General features: G+C 48.4%; 1 protein-coding gene across 2 annotated transcripts in view; it reads right to left on the reverse strand.

The window, feature by feature from the left end:
* The window catches only part of GCC2 (GRIP and coiled-coil domain containing 2), a 1,745,187-nt gene that overhangs the window by 665,644 nt on the left and 1,062,551 nt on the right, over nt 1-16,992 (reverse strand). The window lies entirely within an intron of this gene.

Raw genomic sequence — 16,992 nt, forward strand, 5'->3', positions numbered from 1 at the left:
CTGCAGGAAAGCCAAAGGAGGGACGGGTCACAGGTTTAGCAAAAGAGGAAATAGAAGAGCCGTTAGAAGCGGTAGGGGAAATGATATCCTCTGGGGTATCAGTAGGATACAATTCAGGTGAAATAGAAAGTCTCGGGTCATTAAGAGGCAGGCAGGACTCTTCCACCACATAGACAGGAGGAGAGGTCATTTTTTGGGTCTAATGGAAAATTAGCATTAAGCATGTCTCTTTGTTGTTGGGAATCGGGAACAGCAGACCTAAGCGCCAAGAAATGCGCCGACCGCTGACCAGATAGAACCTGAGAATATAAAGGTTCTGGTTCAGGATTTGCTCACAGAATGAATTGCATAGGCTCAGGCTTATTTCCATTATTAGGCACAGAGGCAGCCTCCACAGCACGGACACCAGCATCTGGAAGGACCGGCTTTACGCTGGAGGCATACTGGCGCATAGTAAAATCCGAGAGGAATTGAGCCTGAGAAACATCATTAGCGGAAACTGAGGCTAAGGTATTAGGCAACCTTTGATTCAGCATACAGGGCATACTATGCAACAATCCACAAGATACAAATTCCATAGGCCCAGCTATGTGCAGGCCCGGTCTTACAGTTAGAGGCATGCAGTACGGATGGCATAAGGGCATGCTAGTTGTAAGTCTCATCATCCCCCCCCCCCAATTTATAACTAAATTAGGTTAGCAGTAAATCTGACTGAAAATGGCTTACAAGAACACAGTACTTAGTCCACTGAGAGTCAGCCAACAATGTTGTTTACATAGACCAATACATATAACGCACTTATCAGAAGATGGACGGCCTCATGCACACGACTAAACATAGGGGCGGCAAAAGGCAGCCATTTACATGAGCCTCGATCTTAAAGCATATTATATATATATTATTTAATGTAACAGGCAGAAGGGCTATCAAAAGGTAAGGTAGATTATGGTGCTATGACGCAAGTTCAAAAACATGGAGAAAGGCTTCTGAGTATAATCTAGCCAGGATTAAGCACCAATTTGTTTTAACTTTGCTCCACTAAACGCTACTATATACAAGATGAGATCCCCGTCCTACCTTGGTACAGATCAAATATTACAGCACAGAGGGTATGCGGACTAAGTAAGAAATTATATTCTTCATTCGCTTACCCGCCTACCCGCCTAGCAGAACAGCCAAACAGCAAGTCACACTTGCAGGCACTTGCGGTGTGCGTGCATGGCTGTTTTAAAAAAAAGGTGCACCAATCCCGGTTAGAAGGGGGAGGGGCAGCAAGCAGCTCCAGGAATGATGGCTGAAAAGAGAGTGGTAGAAGGTGAGTGGGTCTGGAAAAGGACCAGCAGCACAAACAAAAGCACTAGCACAAAGTCACTGACTCCCGAGAACGGGTCACAAATAGAAAAACAAACGTGACTATTTACTTCTTGAAGTCCCAAAAATGCTGCGTGTCGAGTAGCAGACACTTCTTCTTGCTGACTACTCTTGCAGCAAAGTTTGTAAATCCTGTAGTGAGTCCAGGGCGCAGGGTCTGCAGCCAAACAGCCAGTCACACTTGCAGGCACTTGCGGTGCGCGCGCAGTGCGCGTGCACGGCTGTTTTCAAAAAAAGATGCACCAATCCCGGTTAGAAGGGGGAGGGGCAGCAAGCAGCGCCAGGAATGATGGTTCTTGAAGTCCCAAAAACGCTGCGTTTCGAGTAGCAGACACTTCTTCTTGCTGACTACCCTCGCAGCAAAGTTTGTAAATCCTGTAGTGAGTCCAGGGCGCAGGGTCTGAAGCCAAACAGCCAGTCAGATTTGCAGGCACTTATTCCCTTCTTCACAGCCATCATCAATGCCTCCTTCTCCACCAACATGGTAGCATGAATCCTACCACTCCTCAAGAAACCCTCCCTCGACCCTTCCATAACGACAAACTACCGCCCCATTACTACGGTACCCTACCTCTTGAAGATCCTGGATCTTGTTGCTTATATCCAGGTTCAACGGTACCTCAAGGAAACCAATATCTTGGGCACACGCCAATCAGGTTTCGGCCCCAAAAATGGAACCAAAACTGCCCTACTTGATTTGAAAATCCAAATCGATTCCATCAAAGACACCAGCAAACATGCCCTCCTGATGATGCTAGACCTCTCTGCAGCATTCAATATGGTAGACCAAATCCTCTGCTCTCAACTTGCTTCAATAGGGAACTTCTCTCCATCAGCCACCAACTGGATTAGGTCTTTCCTTTGCTTACAGATCCTCACGAGTCTACATCGATTACTTTTCACTGAACCTACTCCCATCACCTGTGGAGTACCCCCAAGGATGCTGCCTCGCCCCCACCCCCTACAAAATCTATACAAAACCCCTCTTCGACCACCTTGACCTACTAGGCATAGCCTAAACAAACTACACTTACAACACGCAGCTCCTTATCCCCCTTTCCGGCTCATACGCCCAGGACTCAGCCACCATAAACTCTGTATACGAGGTCATACAAAATTGGATGGCTTTTCACCTACTCTGTCTGAAAGAACAAAACCGAAATCCTCATTGTCGGCTCCAAATCCACACTTCGCAAAATTGACCCAGCATACAAGGAGTTTATCATCAATGGTAACCATACCACCACATCTGTAGTTGCCACTCTTGGCGTCTACCTGGATGCCAACCTCAACCTCTCATGTCAAGGGAACTTGATCGCCTCAGCGGCGGCTAACACAGCCAAACTGCTTCATACCAGCAGGCCCTTCCTCTCCACTCCCAACCACCTACCAATTGCAAGAGCTATCACAGGAGCCAAGCTCGACTACTGTAACGTCCTATTTACTAGTAATTCTGAACGCAACCTGAACAAAACCCAGTTTAATTGACCTGAGGATCTGTGCAGGATTACTACATGAAAAGCCCCCAGCTGGAGGACTAGAAGAATTATTCAAGTCCTATCGTTGTAAACCACAGGGTTGAATATAGGTTCAGTATACGGTTGAGCGATATCAATTAAGAGTGATTCAATTTCCTCAATTTTCCTGTTGGAGCATGGTCTTCTCTGGTTTTATGTCCCTCTGGTCTATGCACATTAGTGATGACAACATTTCGATGTTGCCTAATGTAAGGAACTCATGGTGACAACAGTAAAGACAGACAAGTGATCACAGTTCAAGGGCGTTTATTGCTTAATCTAAATCTAAGATGGGAGCAAAAATCGACCATCAAATAAAAATAAGGCAGTCCTTGTGGCGTTGTGTCAAAATAAAAGACCTATACTAACAAAACATATTACCAGTTCCGTACGCTAAATACAAAAGGGTGTGGGATAGGGTTTTCAATAAAGATGTGTTCTCAAATCGTTAGTCAAGATGTGTTTGCCAGGGGTCTCCCTTCCCCATGCATTCAGCACGGGACAAGGCAGGTCTCCTGAGCACAGCACACCCTCAAGCTTTCCCCAGCACGAGCCGACAGTTGTTCTCCAGCTATCGGGTTCTCCGATGGGCCAAAAGTCTCTTTCCAATAAAAAGTCTCTTGCCCTCGAGGGACTGGTAGTTCAAACAAACAAAAACAAAGTTCTGTGCTACGAACACCTTGGTTGATGGCTTCACGCCTAGGTCCCCCTATTCTGGGCACTGACCCCTCACAACACTTTGGTGTTTACTTTCACCCATCTGAGGGGTGCAAATGGTCTTGCCCTTGGATCCCCCTCTACCTCCTCTCGACTGTTAGCCTTCCTTTGTCGGGTTCACTGTGGCTCTTGATTAGGGCGATAGTGGCACACCCCTCTTTACTTTCACAATTATGCTGGGATTCACTTCCCTTACTTTCTCTCAATGCGGGATTCAATTCCCTTGGTTTCTCCCAGTGCAGGTTTTTTTCCCCTTGCTTTTCACCAGTTTGCAGGGATTCTTGCTTGACCTCCTGTATGACCACTTTGACCTGTTTTGGCGGCCCTCCTACAGCCTTCTGTTACTTGTAGTTTCTTTCAGATGGGGATCGACCAGAGTCTCTTGCTTTAGCACCCATGTGGTGCTGGCTTCCGTAGGTAGCCGGTCTCCTCTTTACACGTTTGACAGTTTATTCGCAGTTCCTTGAACTTGGTTCAACTTTGCTACTATGAATGTCTCATTTAACACAGCCCAGTTCTAATCGGTTTTCCCGGCTGTGAAGAATCACTTAGCTTTCCTCTTCATTGGAGTCAAGGCTGGTACCACAGTCGCAAGAGCTTCCCTCGCATAGGCTTGCCCCATGTACCATTGACATCTGCTGCAAGACACTTGTGTTATTGTTCTGTTCTCTTCCACAAAGGTTCTGCAGGCCTGGGACAAAAAGGGCAAGGTTGCTTCTCTCCTCGCAACCCTATCGATTCCCGCTGCCTTTCTCCTACTCTTGAACTGCTGTGCCTGGTTAGCTGTGCCGTTGTGCTGTCTGTCTGCCGTGCACGTCCTGTGCTCTCTCGCTTCACCTTTTATCCCTGTAAAAAGGACTGTCAGGTGTGTGTGATTCTGATCAATTGCCTGACTTTGCCTGACCCTTGTATTGGGATATGTCGGCTAAACGGTTCTGGTGTTAGTCCATTCTCTGGTGCGTCGTACAAAGGTGTTCGTGTTAGAAAAGGGGGAGCAGTGATTTTGAATGTCCTACGTGGTAGGGTGGGGAAAAAATGTTGAAAGAAGGGGGATACCGCGTGTCACCCGTCGGAGTCCCAATCCCCCTCCCCGAGGACTCCCCATCCAGGTGATCCTCCGTCAATGGTCCACCCCCCCAGGAACTGGATCCAATAGCAATGGCCGTGTCCTGGCCACCTGGATGACAGATCGTCTGGGACTAGCTAGGGACACACTTTCAGGTTTCTCTCACTAATTAACGTGCTTAAATCAGGATCAGTAATTTTAGGCATTCTAGATTTCTTGATACGAATGTCTTTGTCAAAAGGAAAGTCCGCCATTGTATCTCCAGAGTTCTTAAAGTGAGAATACATTTGCGGGCTTAAAGAAAACATGGAGACTACAACTCCCAGGGCTGACACAGTAGCATCAACAATTGGGTCAGATACTGTGAATCGTTGTTTATTCTTTTCAGAACCAGCATTAGCCCCCCAGCCACATTGCATCAAGGCAACTTGGTATGGTATAACCGGCATATTACTGAACGGCCATATAATAAATGGATCACTTTGGGAGGCTATATCCATGGCCTGTACCTGCGTCTGGCACACTACATAATCTGGTGGAACCTGAGGAATTATGTCATCAAAGGATTCTACCCATAATCTGAATCCCTGCTATTCGTACATTGGGTGAGATCTAGGATGATTTTCTCTTTAATCAATTGCCAGGTTTTTAAGTACAGTTGATCACAATCAAAACCTTCAGTTTCAGAATGAGGCTGGGCACACCCTTCATTAACCACATTCTTCATGGTCTTGATAGGCGACTGCTTTTCTTTATCCCTGAATCCAGAGAGTCGATCAGAGATGCCAGAGACTCCTGTCAACCTACTAATCAATGTCACCTCTGGAAAATCATCAGGGTCCTTTCAAGGGTCAATCTTTGTTTTAGACGGCTTCAAACAAACAAAGGTGTCATCCAAAGAGAGTCCTTGGGTATTCTCAACAGAAGCCAGTTTTTCAACCTGAAGAGGCTGCCGTCTACACGCACTCCTTCATAAAACTTCAGTGACCTGACTAGTGTCATCATATGAGCAGGCAAGGAAAAGTATTCAGGGTATTCTACTCTCCATGGTTTTATAACATGGGCTCTGTCAGTGGACATTACAAAAATGAGATTACTACAAGCTCCACATTGCCGGCGCTCTCAATCATGAATAATAAACGTCTGTCCAGATGATAAACCAGGAACATGCGTGGACACTGTCCACCATACACGAAACACAGCAACGGCTGCAGCAGTCTGTAACATGTAACATGTATACAGGACGCCAAAATCAAAAGAACTATAATCCAGGCTGCGCTGCCAGCAACAAATGTTACCTTAGACACAGTGCTAAATCAGTGGGAAACTTCCTTCAAATGAGGTGCACACAGCCGAAACCCACACCAGGCATAACGGCCAGGATACCACAAGCAAAGGGCTTCTCCACTCTCCCCCTGCAGCACTGCAATGCCTCTCGCACATTGGGGCTCCAGCACCCAGCACCAGCTTCTCATGGGCTCCCGGAGAGACAAACCAGACAGTTTGAGGAAAGGCCCAAGGGACGTACTACACACTGTCAAGCCGCACTGCGCAAGCAGCCACTTCAACAGTGGGGGGAGGGAAGTGCATCATGTCACATCAACTGCTGGTGTCCTTAGCCATGCAAGCTTCGCCGTGAGTGTGCCGCCATGCACTGCCAGGAGCTGTGTGGTCGAAAACAGGTGCTCGCCAGGTAAGCCTCTGGATGACTGCGGATCCTACAGGCCCCTAGCACTTATAAATACAGATACCAAAATATTTGCCAAGGTAATAGCAAGTAGATTCCTCCCCATAATGTTGAAATTGGTCCACCCAGACCAAAACAGCTTTGCCCCCGGTCGTTCAACAGCCCTCAATATCCGCCGGCTTTTTAACGTAATGTCCAGAATTGATCCTCAAGCCAAAGTGGTTGCGGTTACTCTAGATGCTCAAAAGGCGTTCAATTTAGTGTCCTGGCAATATATGTGGGCAGTGCTGGAGAAAATGGGAATCGGTCCAAGCATGATATCCTATATTAAACTACTATATACAGATCCTGTGGCCACAGTCCTGGTCAACTCCTGAACGTCGTCACCCTTCATGCTCCGTAGGGGCACTCGCCAGGGTTGCCCGTTCTCCCCTATACTATTTGCGCTAGCTATTGAACCCATGGCTGACAGCGTCAGAGATAAACACACCCACAAGGGTATACGACTGTGGGGCACGCCGGAAATAATATCACTGTACGCTGACGATATACTCCTTTATATTAGGGACCCGTCTGCACACCTAGACCCGATTATCTGTGATATAACAAAAATGGGCACATTCTCTGGCTTTACCATAAACTACTCTAAATCAGAAATATTCCCACTCACTGCGGCAACCCACCATCCGGCATGTGAATTCCCTCTCCGTTGGTCCCCAGGTGGTATCAAATATCTCGGGGTTCAGGTATCCCTATCCAGATCCTCCCTACTGGCCGACAACTACACTGCTACAGCGCAACTCGTAGAGTCCAACATGTCAAGGTGGCGTAACCTCCCGCTTTCCCTATCGGGCAAACTGTCCCTAATCAAAATGATAGCGGTCTCCAAGCTCCTCTATATTTTTGCAAACGTCCCGATCTGGCCGGGGAAACAATACTTCAGGAACTTACACTCTGCATGCGCCCAATTCCTGTGGCACTCCGGCGCTGTTCACAAGAAGTGGCAATTTCTGACTCTCCCTTACGAGAGAGGGGGGTTTGACTGTCCCTGATCTTACCCGGTATTGGATTGCCGCACAGGCTCAGCACGCCACACATTGGTATAAACACCCAGATGCACCCCCCCATGTGAAACTTGAGAAGCTAGCAAGTTAGGAGGTCAATGTCATGTCCCTAATCCTCTATCGAACATATTACACGGATGCCCCAGCGGATCCCGTAGCCACCACGACCATGGCATGGAGTCGACTGCTGCAGTCCCATCCTGAGCATAGTCCATACTTTAAGTGGTTACCCATTTGGCACTTCCCGGGCCTCACCCCCACCTACGATAAACTCCTCATGCGACACTGGCTTGACCTGAGGTATCAGGCGCTGTCAGATCTATACACTGACAGTAAATTCATCACCCCGCAGACATGGCATCCTGGTCACTCAGGTTCGGCGCTGGAGCTGTTGCAATATTTCAGACTAAGAGCGTCATGTGGCTCTCTTATCCAGATGAGCCCCCTGACTCGCCCGAGATCCACTACATAGGCAATTCCTCATTCGGCAGGGGCATAACGTCCTCTCTGTACAAGATGCTGCTAGAAAAGTTGGAGGAGGCTCCTCCGAAACTGCGGGACGTATGGAACGACGAACTGGGCAGGCAATCACAGACACTATGTGGGGCAAAATGTGCTTACACACATGCAAAGTCTCCCTTAACTCCAGATTTAGATGTCTGCAATATAAGCTCCTTAATCAACTGTATTACACGGCTCATAGGGTGGGGAAATTTGCACAGAATCAGCCCCACACATGCCCGAGATGCAAATCCGAGGAAGCTGACCACATACACATGTTTTGGTCCTGCAGTGCGCTGGGCGCGTTCTGGAAGGCAGTGACTGAAGCCCTGTCAGAGATAGTCGGGACCCAAATTGGCCTTGATCCGTTAGCTATACTATTTGGGCTGTGGGTTGGAGCTGGGGTGAAGAAGGTGTCTAGGTTTTTGAATGTCAGTGCTATGGTGGCCAAAAAATGTATACTGCAGGGCTGGAAGTGCCACCCCCCCAGACCCCTCTCATTCGAGATGTGGTTGAAGGCCCTCCCTTGGACTCAAATGTGTGAGGAGGATTACATCAATTCCCACCCCACGAACTCTGACCTGAAGAATGTGTGGACAGACTTCTGTACTTACCTGAACAATAAAGATGACATAGAACTGCTCTCTTCCCCCCTGCCAGATCCACAGGTTGAATTAGAACCTTGACCTGTGTAAAGTCTAAAGGGCTGTGAGCCTATCCTTCTCGAATACCCCCCTTATGTATTTCTAATTCCAAATGTATAATACCATCTATCTATGTTCTGTGTTGTATGCCTGCTACTGCTACTTGCCAACAAAGAAAATAAAAAAAAAAGAAAACAGGTGCTCGTCAGCGCAGGTCCTTCTTCGTTCTCCCCAACTGCCGGTGCCCTTAACACAGAGGCTTTGCAGTGAGAGTGCCCGTGTCCACTGTAAGTAGGAGAGGGGTGTGGCCACACACAGGTACTTGGCAACGCAACTCCTTCCTCTTTCTCCCAAAGTACTGTAGCTCTTAGCCATGCAGGCTTTGATGCAAGTGCGCAGGTGTCCGCTGCGTGTAGGAGAGGGTGTGTGGCCTTCCACGTACTCATCTGCCAGCGCCATTACCATGTATCAAATAAATATGGAGGATTTGCAAGGTTATTTAGTCTTTCCTGAGAAGCAAAGGCACTCTGCGTGAGCTGCAAACAGAGGGTTTCTTTATTGGTGGAACATCTTCTGAGAGCCCAAAACATTCTCACGGACCACCTGAGTAACTTGAACTTCAACTCATGAGTGGGAGCTACATCATGGTGGATGTTTTCATACAATGCTGAGGGAAAACAGCATTTATTTTGCAACAACCTCCAACAGCACCTGCAGAATATGTGTGTCCATCAATTGGGCTCAATAGGGAACGCACTTGCGGTGGACCAGTCACAAGTTTCTTTATAAGTTTCTCCCCACTGTCAAGACAACTATCTGGTTCACAATCTGAAGGAGCATTGCAACATGATTCTGTTAACTCTGATGTGGGCTTGTCAGCTGTGGTTTTCAGTCCTGCTAGCTACGTCAGTAGAAAAGCAACTTCCTCTCAAAGTTAATCTACACTGGTTATCCAAGCAGCAGAGGAAGCTAGGACATCACAATCCAGCATTGCTCAACCTTGCAGTATGGCTTCAGAAATCCTATAGTAGAGAAATATGAAACTTCCACAAGGATGTATAGGGATATTTACCCATTCCAGGCCATCAACAGGCAATATTAACTATTTCATGAAGTGGAAAATAATCTACATATGGGGTGTGGATAGAAATGTAAACCCTGCAATGTACAAACCAGATAAAGTGCTAACATCTTAAAAGTGGCTCATTTGTATTACAGACAGCCATCATATATTTTTGATTGAAGCATGTTATGCATAGAACCTTTCAGAATATAGTGTATGAGTTCCTAAAGTTTCAAGAATAACTTTTTGTAGAAGATGTGTGCGTTCAATGGAACACCCACACCCTGAAGAAGGTTGCGAAAGCGTACAACATATACCTTGCTAGTGGTTCAAAAAGGCATAGACAGACATCTGGTGAGTCATTCCAGTGGAGATTTAATCTTTAGGTTAGCTAGGTATCCATTTTGGTGCCTCAATGATTTAGCACCATACATATACTAGTCAATAGGAAACAGCAACAGTGAAAATGTCAAGCCTTGCGGGAGACCCCAGAGATGAAGTGACTATGCTTGCAGAATTTGTGACAATAATTCTAGTAGACAATGGTTGATATATATTTTGATATCTCTTCCAGGTCTAACCTAAGAAGGTTTGTCTTCAAGAATGGATTAATTTCACATGCATAGTAGCATTTCTTTCTAACATGATGGTTACAAAAGTATTTTGAAGATGGCCCCAAATTAGCTACTAGGGTATGTTTCTTCAAAAGACAGGATTCAGGGTGTTTTGAAGATTTCTAAAATAGTAGTGCCACTAAAGGATAAGTTAATGAACGTTATTACAGTGAGATTTGATGTGGCTGGGGAAGTATGCAAAATTCATATTTGGAGGACGGGTGTGACTGTTATAGATGTGCAAATTAAGACAATCTCTTATGCCTCAAAAGGGATGTTCTAGTCCGTAGAAAGTTTTATAAAAGAACACTAAAACCTCCAATAGCTCTTTGCAGGAGACCAAGAAGACCACATGTCCATATGGATAATAAGATGTATTAGTACCCGGCGAGAGTCAAGCAGAATGCAACACACATTCTGATTGGCTCACGCCGGGCCCTTACCTGGCCGAGAATCCTTTGATTCTCGGCCGGGATTCCAGCCGCCTTGTCCTCGGCAGGGGGCGTGGCAGCCCCTCAGCCAATGAGGAGGCTGGAAGCGGGGCAATCCCTGCTCCGAGCCTCCCCGCGGCTGATAGGCTGCCCTCGCTCCCCGCCGGGGACTCGGGTAAGGTATTTTTTTTTATTTTTTATTCCCTTTCCTCCCTCCTCCTGACCCCCACTTACCTTCTTGTTCCTGCTTCCCCGGCGAGGGAAGCCTCCAGTGTGTGGAGACTCGGAGCGGTGCCATCCCCGCTCAGTGCCTCCACACGGCTGGAGGCTTCCCTTGTCCCTCGCTGGGGATACAGGTACACTTTTTTTTGTAACTTTTTTTTTTATTCCCGTCCCATTCCCGCCCTCCTAACCCCACTTAACTTCTTTTTGATCCTTTTTCGGGAGCGGATGCTCTGGGAACACTTGTGTTCCCAGCGCATCCGCTCCCGATGGCTGCCATGGAAAGGGAAAACGGACTCAGTTTTCCCTTTCCAAGGCGCCCATTTTCTTGGTCGTTTCTTTTTTTTTTTTCTGTCCCAAAACGACCAAGAAACCACCATGCTTTTAGTGCCCCGGTCATGCACATAATGCGGGCTGGGGTACTAATAGCAATATGACCCTTGCGGCGGGGGCATTACCGACTCAGATAATGCCCCGGGGCCTTCGTTAAGGCCCGAGCGAATTACCTGAGACAGTAATGCCCCCGCCAAGAGGGTCATATTGCTTAAATAGTGGATAGTAGCCCTAGTAAAACTAAAAGGAATAGTCCGTTTTGAACCTAGCCTCAGAATAGTTCTAAATTTCAATGCCATAATTTTTAGGCGTCAGGGTCTTGTGAGAACTTGATCTGGAGGAGGTTTTTACTCTCCTACAAACAAGATCCTAAGCCAATAGGGTATGATGGTCTGAGGTTTCTGACTTACATGGCCTTTCCTTGAATACAGTCCTAGCTTAAAATATAGTGACCTTAGCTGGTGGAAATCAAAAACATTCCTTCCTACTTGAAGTGAGTGTAGTAAAATTCCACCTCCAACAAAACGAAAACAGGAACCTCCAACAGAGGGGGGTGGGGGAGATACAAGAAAAAACCTTTCTCCATCAAATTTTTCCTCTAAAAAACGGACTTCATATAAGTTATGCAATTTAGTTAACTTTCTCTGGAGAGAAAAAATGGCTGAGGCGAAAAAGGAAATAAACTGAGGTAGTAAAAAGGCAGCAAGTAATAAAGACAAGTAGATATGCAGCAAGCAAAACCTAGAAATATGACGTTCAAAGCTGGTCAAAAATCTAACTTTAGTGTCCACGGAGAAGCCCTATTAATTTGTATTTATTTTAATTTATTTAGCGCTTTAATCCAAAGCGCTTTACAAGAGGAACAAGAAAATACAACAAGTAATACATGACAATTTAAACAAAAAACAGTACAAGGAACAATTTACATTAATGATGAGGAATAGGTGCTGATGGAAAGGGACCACAGTGAGAGAAGGGGTGAGAAGTGTAGGTGGAGGTAGAATCAGTAGTGAGAGAGGAAGCAAAGGATGCTAGAGGGGTGAGTGGAAGAGATAAGATTTTAGAGAAATGCAGAAGGAAGGGTAGCAGGTAATTGAGCGGACGGGAAGCGGTAGGCGGTTCCAATGGAAAGGAGCAAGAAGTTGGAAGGAGCAGAAGCGGGAAGGGGCACAGGGTGGAGGAGGAGAGAGAAGGACAAGATCCGCAGAACGGAGAGAACGAGAAGGAGTATAAAAAGTGAGAAGGGAGGATGGATAGGGAGGGGCAAGACCATAGAGGGATTTAAAGACTAGACAGAGGAAATTGAATTTGAGCTGGGAGTAGAATGAGAGCCAACCAAGTGAGTTAAGAGACGAGGAGAGGGAGTCGTGAGGTGAGAGAAGGCAGAGGGAGCGGATGGCAGAGTGGTAGATAGATTTGAGTGGGGAGAGGTGAGAGGAAGGGAGTCCAAAGAAAAGAGTGGAGCAGTAGAAGAGTCTGGAGAAGATAAGGGAGGTGATTAAGAGTTTAGTAGCATGGAAGATTATGAAGGGACAGATTTTACGGATGTTGCAGAGGTGGAAGCGGCAAGATCTGGCAGTGAGAGATATATGGTGAGAAAGAGAGAGGTGGGGGTCAATGTGGAGAGCAAGGTTGCGGGCGTGAGGAGAGAAGGGGAGTTGGGAAGGGGGAAAGAGAATAAAAAGAGGAGGGGAGGGAGGAGGATGAGTGTTGGCAGTGAAGAATAGGACTTCGGTTTTGTCTGCATTAAGAGTAAGGAAGTGAGAGGACATCCAAGATTTAATGGCAGAGAGGCAAGAAGAAAGCTTATGGTGGATGTCAGGGGAGAAAGAGAGAAAAAGCTGGTTGTCATCAGCATAGAAATGGTGTGAGACACAAAGGAGAAGATAATGGGAGCTAAGAAGGAGGTGTAAAGAGAGAAGAGAAAGGGGCCAAGGAGAGAACCTTGGGGAACGCCATGGTTGAGAGGAAAGGTGGGGGAGGTGCAGCCGCCCCAGGAGACGGAAAAGGTGCAGTTGGAAAGATAGGAGGAGAACCAATTGAGAAGCAAGTTTTTAAGGCCAAATGAAGAGAGAGAGCTAAGAAATAGAGGGTGGGCAACAGTATCAAAGGCAGCAGAGAGGTAAAGGAGGATAAGAATTTTGGAATGCTTAGAGTAGCCGGCAGAAAGGAGAGAGTTGAGAACAGAGATGAGAGCAGTTTCTGTGGAGTGTTGAGGGTGGAATACGGATTGGGTAGGGGGGGAGGAGAGAATGGTTGGAGATAAAGGTAGAGAGTTGAGAATAGACAATGTGTTCAAGAAGTTTAGAAAAGAAGGGTAGAAGAGAGATGGGGCGATAATTGGATGCAAGATGGGGATTAGCAGAAGGTTTTTGGAGAATGGGGATGATGCCTGAAAGGAGTGGGGAAGGAGGATGTGGCTAGACAGGTGTTGAAAAAGGAGGTGAGATAGGGTATGAGAAGGGGGTAGATTTTAGGAGTAAGGGAGGTAGGAATGGGGTCAGTGGGAGAAGCAGTGGGATGAGTTTTTGAAAGGAGGAGGGCAACTTCAGATTGAGAGATAGGGGTGAATGAGGACATAGAAAAGGGGGGCAGAGGGAGGAGGAGAATAAGAAGGGAGGAGAGGATGGTTTGGCAGAGATTGGAGACTTTGTTAGAAAAGAAGGTGGCAAGATCAGAGGCAGAGAGAGGGGAGAAGGTTTGAAAGATACGGCCAGGATGGGAGGACAGAGTGGAGAAGGTCGGAGAAGTAAGTGCGCTTAGCAGAGCTGAGACAAGAGTCGCAGAGGGTGTGGTAGTAGAAGTATGCACCTTGGTTGGAGAGGGTGGGGTGTTTGATCCAAGATCGTTCAAGGCGCCTAAAAAGGCGGCGCATAGAGGAAAGATGAGCTGAGAGCCAAGGTTGAGCAGGTCGGCGAGAAGGGCGGAACGAGGAGAGAGGGTATAGAAGATCAAGAGTAGAGGAGAGGGAGGAAGTTAGGGTGGAGGAGGCTTCAGTGGCTGAGAGAGAAGTGGGAGGGGGGAGGGAAGAAGAGCAGGAAGTGAGGAACAGAGAATGATTGAAGTTGCATAGATCACGTCGGAAGAAGGGTGTGGTGGAAGGAGGGGAGTGGGAGGAGGGGGGGTGAGGGAAAATGAGAGTAAGGAGTGTCCGATAGATAGGTAGGTAGAGATGAAATTGGTGAAGCAGTGAAGGAGGAGGTAAAGATGAGGTCAATGGTGGATCCAGACTGGGGAGTAGGAGGCGAGGTGAGAGGAGTGAGAAGGTAGGAATTGAGGATGGACAGGAGAGGAGGGAGGGCTAGAGGAGAGATGGAGAATGAAGTCACCAAGTACAATTAGTGGGGTGGAGCTGGGGGCGATGAGGCTGAGAAGATGGTCAATGTCCTCATAGAAGGATCCAACAGGGCCAGGGGGGCGATAAATGATGAGGAATGATATAGCATGGGGAGAATTAAAGATTTTATACATTACTTCAATGGAAGGAAGAGCGGGTAGAGGAGAGGGAGAGGAGGTAAAGTGAGGACAAAAGAGAAGGCCTAAGCCGCCTCCACGGCCTGAGGAACAAGGGACATGTGCGAAAGAAGATGAAGACGAGGTGAGGGAAGCAGGAACAGAGGTGTTGTAGGGAGGGATCCAGGTTTCGGTAATAGCAAGAAATTTGAGGTTGAGGTATAAAAATAGGTCAAGAACAGGAGTGGTTTTGTTGCAGATCGATCTGGTGTTCCAGAAGGCAACTTCAAAGGTGTTAGGAGTATTGGAGATTTGTGGGTAAATGAGGTTGTTCCGTCTGAGAGAGGTGTTGGAAGGCTGGGAGGAGTAGGTGTGGAGGGTGGAGGGGTGGTTGAGAGATGAGATGGTCATGATGATAAGACAGAATTTTGAGGCGGGAGAGGATGGAAGGGGAGAGGGGGGACTGAGAGGAGGAACAGCACATAACAAGGAGCAGAAATAGTGTGAAATTGGTCTGGGAGTAGTTAGGTAGAGCGGGCCTAAGGTGGGTAGTCAGGCTGTCGTTGCAGAGAGGATGGAGGATGGTGGCAAGATGGAGTAGCTTATATGCTGGTGTGTGGAGTCGGATCAGACTCAAAGGTTGGGTGAGACAGGAGCCACATGCCGGGGCAATAGGGAGAGGAAGTCCAGAGGGCTGTAGCGCGATGCTGGAGAGGATGCCAATGGGCGGGTGGATAAGGCACTGAGGTCCGGGACAATCAGGGGAAAGGAAGTCCAGAAGGCTGTAGCGCGATGCTGGAGAGGATGCCAAAGGAAGGGAGGTTAAGGCACTGTAGGCCCGGGTACTCAGGGGCAAGAGGTCCAAAGGGCTGCTGCATGAAGCAGGAGAGGATGCTGAAGGTTGGGTGGAGCAGGTTCCACCTTCAGGAGCTCAAAGGATGGAGGCAAGGGCTACCAGAAGGCAGCAGAGGTGAACGTTGTGGGGTTGGTAGGAGCTGTACAGGGTGGCCACTACTGAGATGGGCTGGTGGGGGAGACACACTGGGGTGGGCCAATGGAGGGAGGGCCTAGTCACTGGCAGGGGTCGATGACAGTAGGAACCAACCGTCCAAATGCAGGGGGGGGGGCGAAGGATTCAGCAGACGGATGTGGTGGGCACGTCAATCCAGAAGGGGGCCGTACCCCCAGTAGGAGCTAGAGAGAGGAGATCTGCAGATCCAGTAGGGCCTAATACGTGGGTTGGTGGCTGCGAGCCCTGGCAGATTGGTAGATAGGCGAGATTGTAGTAGAGTGCTGGCAAGTACGACAGCAGCCTGAAACAACGGGTGGAGGAGAGCAATGTAGATGGAGCGAGACTCAGGCTTGTCAACCCAGAGGGGGCTGCACCTCCAGCAGGAGCCGGGGAAAGGAGTTCAGCAGATCCAGTCGGGCCACACGAGTGGGTTGGTGGCCGCCACCGCGGGCAGATTGGCAACAGGATGGGTAGGCAGCAAGACTGGTGAGGAGGCAAAGGGCAGCAGGATTTGTTCCACTCAGTTGCAGGGAACAGGCAAGGGTAGGGGCTGCCAAATTTGCACAGAAAAGATAGGGTGCCGTAGACCAGAGGAGATGGGGCTGGCTACAGGTGTGGTAAGGGCAGCGGTCCAGAGCAGATGGAGCGGGCTTCAGGCGCAGCAAGGGCTGCAGGACCTTACCCAGCTCATCGCAGAGTGCTGATAGGACAGCAGCAGCTCGATACAGTGGTATGCAGGTGCAGCAGGGGCAGCAGGACCTTACCCAGGTTGTCGCAGAGTGCTGGCAGGGACGGCAACTGCCTGACACACCGGGCGCAGGAGTTCAGAGTGAGTGGAGCAAGACTCAGGAGCGGCTGCGGAGCTAGTTGACAGGAGTCGAAGAGAGGCGTGCTAGGAATCCAGTGAAGACGCGCCAGATAGAAGGAGACTGCGTCCCCGGACAGACTGGCAGAAGGAATGGGGAGCAGAGCAAAGGCGGTAGGAACCTGTCGGCTCGATTGTAAGGAGCCAGTATTGGCTGCGGTTGCAAGATGTGGAGGGGGCTGCTGATCAGCCGCCAGCAGATGTCACTGCGGAGACTGACAGATCGGCCAAACTGGCAACAGGAAAGGTGAGGAGAGCAAGGGCAGCAGGATCCCATCGGCTCAATTGTAGGGAGCCGGTAGTGGCCGCGGCTGCAAGATGTGGAGGGGTCTGCAGATCAGCCAGCAGCAAGTCACCGGGCAGACTGGCAGATCATTGAGACTGGCAGCAGCAAAGGTGAGGAGAGAAAGGGCAGCAGGATCCCGTCAGCTC

Source organism: Ambystoma mexicanum, chromosome 7p, assembly GCF_040938575.1.
Source record: "Ambystoma mexicanum isolate Mex_15411 chromosome 7p, UKY_AmexF1_1, whole genome shotgun sequence".
NCBI classification, from domain to species: domain Eukaryota; kingdom Metazoa; phylum Chordata; class Amphibia; order Caudata; family Ambystomatidae; genus Ambystoma; species Ambystoma mexicanum.